The following is a 5,423-nucleotide window of genomic DNA, read 5'->3' on the forward strand; positions in this document are numbered from 1 at the left end:
GTTTGTGTTAATGACATTGCTGTAGACTGTTGTTCATTCCCCACTCTGACAATTCAGACAGTCCCTTTCCCATTCAAATTTCCAGCACATCGTTCCAATAGCAGGGGGCAGGATTTCTCTGGGGCACTGAAATTTTTTCAGGGGGCTGGTGCATGAACTCAGCCTTGCATTCCACCTTTGATGTTTCATGGACTAACAGCAGCAGCAGAAAGAAAGAGCCGAGCCAATATCTCCCTGCCAGGGATGCCGGTGCCACGTCCCCTCTGTCTGACCATCGCATTGCAGGAGAGAAGGGTTCACTGGAATCGAACGCCCTGGCTCAGACCAGAGACACAGGGAGGTTTTGCTGTTCACGGATCTGTGCAAAGGAAATTGTGTCTCTGTGTGAAATGGAGGCAGGAAATGAAACACCCAACGCCCTAAGGAATGTGGGTGAAGGACTCGGGCTCAGCAATGATTTAACAGGGGTTTGGTTCAATTTATTGTCCTGATTAAAACTATGGCTAAAAGCCCCTGTAACAGGGGCTGCGGGACAGGACAGGCAGTTCTGCACAGAGTGTTCAGAGCTGCCCCGTATCTGCCCTTTCTCTGCACCGCCCCTGCTCCCAGAATGCACCAGGCCCTGGACTGAACTCTTCCCCTGCCGGCCGAGCTGGTTTCGTTTGCTGTGATCCTGTTGGCTTGGCAGGGGGGGAAGTGACAGTCCCACCCCCGAGCCAACGCCCCCCTGTCTCTCAGGACCCTTAGCCCCAGCAGTGCAGGTCAGCCAGGAGCTGGGCCCTGCCAGGCACTCAGGGGCATCTCCCCTGCAGCTGGGGGCTCTCCCCAGCATGGTCTGTGGGAGCTCGCGCACTAACGGGGCAGCGGCAGCAGCCGCGTGGTGGGTTGGGCTGGTGACCCGGGTCCATCTCCTGGGGTCGGCTGGGTTCATGCTCAGGCGACTGGCCCCAGCCACCGGCCGAGCCCCACGGCCACGCTGCTGCTGTTACCGCACTAGCCCCTCACGCCCCCATTCCCTCACTGAAGCCAGGAGGAGGTTTGCAGGGAGGAGGTGGGGGGGGGTTGACCCCAATATCCCAGAGCTGATTCTCCGCACAAAGGGGTGTGTGCATGTGGTGGGTGCCGTGTGCAACGCCCTGTGCCCATGAGGAGGGGACCGGAGCTCTGCCGGCAGGAAGCTTTATCCTGCAGGAGCCCTGCCTCCCTCCCCCAGGGGTTTGTGTTTGTGATCATGACATTTTCCCTCTAGTGAGTATAAAATTGCCCACAAGACATGGTGGTCGTAGATGATAAACTCAGGTCGGGGTCAACAGGAGTGAGAGTTTGGAGAGTCTTGTCCCCCGTCTCCCCATCTGCAGCAGCCATAAGCTGTCTTCCCTCCAGGCTCCTTGGATCTCTGAGCCTGTCCCTCCTGAGCTTGCGTGGCCCAGGTCTTGTTTCTTACCTTCTCCTTTTCCGGAAGAATTAGGGGCTGTTGCTCCTGAATTTTAGTGTTTAATTCCCCAGCCTTCTCCGCACACTGGGGGAGTTTAATTCTCCCTCCCATTACACCTGAGTTACTAGGTTTCCTTAGTGGGGCTGAGCCAAGGCCCAAAGCTCATTGCAGTCAATGGAAACACGCCCATTGACTACGATGGGTTTTGGATCAGGGTCACCATGCACTAGGCTCAAAAGCACTCAGCACTGGTCTGGCTGCTTAAATGATTTCAGAGGGAGCAGAGTTAGGCCAGCACTGACCACGTGTCTATATTTTTTATGTGGCTGCATATTAGAGAAGGATGCGAACCCTTCAGGGCAGAGATTGTCTTTTTCCTGGGTTTGTGCAGTACCCAGCGCAATGGGGCACTAATGCTGACTGAGGTCTTTGGTTGCCACTATAATATACATATTTACTACTACAGCTAACGCTGCTACCGGCTTTCTTATCCAGTGCTACATTTCTAAACTGTAATTACATACTGACAGATGTGGTTGCTGAAATCAGCCGTAAGGAGACCTGGCGAGCTCTAAAAGGTGAATGGATGCTTTGCTTATTTCCTTGGTGGTTCATGGCCCTGAAAAAAATCAGCTTTTCATTAAAGGAATCGTTGGAAAATGTTGTTGAAACTGATACTGCAGAAATAAGTCTGCTTCAGTGCTGCCTGCTCATTTTATAATGGCCCTTGCATTAGGGGGCTTGAGGGGGTGGTCACTGATGTCCATTTACTTTAGTAAAGATTGTTATTGAATGAAACCTTTAATGGGGCGTTTATGATCCCACTCAGCTAAGAGCTCAGCGCTTGTCTTAGAATAGTCTTTCTCTCCACCTTGACAGCTATTAGAGAATCAATACAGGTAATATGCCAGTTAGTGGTCAGCACTCCTGTAAACAGTAAGGTGGGGCTGAAATGGAAACTGACAGGTAGCCACTCAGAGCGAGTCTGTGGGTCAAACACATCATCTCCAGGGAGTGTCATCATTCCCCAGTCAGCACTGGGAGCAGATTGGAGGAGGTAAGGCACAAAGGCCAGACTCCCTTAAAACCACACAGAGTACAGTGCTTACCACCTTGCCAAAAGGCCTGGTGTCTTGTCTGCTGCCCAGTACAGCAAATCACAGAGATGTACTGGGTCAATATCACTCCATTGACTTCACTGGGCTTACACTCAGAATGAGTTCAGCCCAGTCCCTCTCACAGGATTGCGTCTCTCCAGTGTGGATTCTACTATGTGTGATAAGGTTTGAGCTGCAACTGAAGCGTTTCCCACATTCCGAGCATGTATGGCGCTTCTCTCCTGTGTGGATTCTATGATGTTTGATAAGGTTTGAGTGCCATTTAAAGCTTTTGCCACACTCAGAGCATATGTAGGGCAGCTCTCCTGTGTGGATTCTCCTATGTGCGATAAGGTCTGAGCTCCAATTGAAGCTTTTCCCACACTCACAGCATGTGTAGGGCATCTCTCCGGTGTGGATTCTCTGATGTACGATAAGGTGTGAGCTCCGATTGAAGCTTTTCCCACACTCAGAGCATGTGTAGGGCAGCTGTCCTGTGTGGGTTATCTGATGTGCGATAAGGTTTGAGCTCTGATTGAAGCCTTTCCCACACTCAGAGCACATGTAGGGTTTCTCTCCTCTGTGGATTCTCTGATGTGTGAAAAGGTCTGAGCTCTCATTGAAGCTTTTCCCACACTCATGCCATGTGTAACGTGTCTCTTCCAAGTTGATTCTCTCGTGTGTAATAAGGTCTGAGAGGCTACTTAAGTTTTCCTCTGGACTCTGCTGAGTCTCACAGGCTTTTGCTTTTTCTGGGAGTGCACAACTCCCGGAAACATTCCCTTTGGGTCTTCCTGTTAACATCCCATGTGGTTCTACTTGCTCAGCATCTTCCTGCTGGCGTGTCTCCTCGTTCTCACTCGCCATCCCATCATCTGATGGGAGACAGAGAGAATCCAGATATAGGTCACTCCCTGTGCCTGAGAAAAAGGAAATCTCAGAGACAGGAATTTAAAAAGGGATGAACAAACCAAAATATGTGCGGGAGAGATCAAATCTATCAGGAGCTGATTTTCCCCACACCCTTCCCCAGAGGAGAAAGGAAGGGACCAGTTTTGGTCTGCATCTCACCAGAACATGCAGGGGAAAGCGGGATCAGGTAGGGATCTGCTGCCAGTTGTTAGTCAGGACAGGTGGGATGCCATGAGTGACATCTGCCTAATGATGCCACATCTGAAGGGAACAATCCTGAACGTGGAGAGCTCACAAGGTCTTTGTAGGGCATCCCAAATGTTTCCTGTATTCATGAAGAGTTTTTGACTTGGTTTAACCAATCCCTCACCTGCGAAGGCAGCTCTCAGGAGCACTTCTTTCTCAGAGCCCTGGAGGTCTGGGACCCACGGCTCTTCCCCTCGTTCCAGCTGCGAGATCACATCAGGTTTGGAATTTAGAAACCCTACGCCAGGAAAAGAAAACAAGGGAGGTCAGTGGAATTTGTGGGATACTTGTCACAAAGAATAGTCCACGGTTTTAACCCCAGCTCATTTTTAAGCAGTAACGTCCCAAGGCCGGCTTCCTTGGCTCAAAGTGGCAGGAGAGTTATTATTATTATAAATCGTATGAATTACCTTAGTGCCTAAACACCAACTAACAGTGGGTCCCCATTGTGCTAGGCAAAGTACAAACACAGAATAGTAGATGGCCCAGGCCCTAAACGATTTACAATCTAACTAGACAAGACAAGCACAGAATGGGGGAAGGGGCAGAACCACCAGATAACGAAACAGATGTTAAGATACTCAAAGAAAATTTAGTTTGATAGCATCCTATCTGGCAAGAAATCACTTATCAACGGTTGTGGTACCCTCATTTCTGTATTGTTTTATCTTTATGTCCACCACTTCTCTGGTTCTCTAATTGTTTCTGCCTGCGGTATAATTAATTTTGCTGGGTGTAAGTTAATTAGGGTAGTAGGATATAATTGGGTAGGTAATTATGTTACAATATGTTAGGACTGGTTAGTTACATTTCAGTAAAATGATTGGTTAAGGTGTAGCTGGGAATATGACTATACAAACTGGGGTCAAACAGGAGGGGGAAGGGAAATTGGAATCAGGTTTATTAATGAGGGGATTGGGAACAGGGACACAGGCAAGGCTCTGCGGCATCAGAGCTGGGAAGGGGGATGCAGGGTAAACGCTCTGTGGCCTCAGAGCTGGGAACGGGACACTGGGGAACAGACTCTCTGGGCGAATAGCGATAAGCCCGACTGGTGTGAAGGGCTTCGGAATCTGCTTGCTTGGAAATAACCCCAATAGACATCGCACTACCTGCCCTTCGGACTTCTGGTCTTTTGCTGCTTGCTGCCTGCGTGACAAGAACCAGGGAAGTGGGCGGGGGAAGGGAAAGCCTCTAACAAAACTGACACGACCTGATAACCAAGAGGTGAGCATTAGAGGAAGGTTTTAATACACTTTGTAACTGATGAGGGATTCCCATGAGGACTGATGAGGGTGCAATGGTAAATACACATTTAGATCCTTTTCTTGTTTTATATCTTTTTCCCACAAGGCTTAACCTCTGGTGCAGTGTCATGGATGCATAGGATCTGTGCAATGCCCTGGCTTCTGAACAGTCCTTGGGAGGTGCCCTTGAGTGCGCTGGACCCCCAAGGGCTCCCACTCTTCCACAAGGATAGACCATGTAGCTTCAACCCTTGAGACTGAGCCTCTGGATTCAACACTCCTATTTCAACCTGTGAGCTCTGCCAGCAGGTCCCAACTGAACGACACTCCTGTTCAGAGACTGTTCCTCATTCATGCTTCAATGCACCTCAGCAAGTTTTTGCTGTGACACTGGGCAGACTGTTAAAATATAGCAGGGTTTATTAGTCAACTGAAACACAGCATTAGAAAGGCTTTAGATTAGGACAGAGAAGCAAAGAAGACAAT

Source organism: Mauremys mutica, unplaced genomic scaffold (genome assembly GCF_020497125.1).
Source record: "Mauremys mutica isolate MM-2020 ecotype Southern unplaced genomic scaffold, ASM2049712v1 Super-Scaffold_100418, whole genome shotgun sequence".
Lineage (NCBI taxonomy): Eukaryota > Metazoa > Chordata > Testudines > Geoemydidae > Mauremys > Mauremys mutica.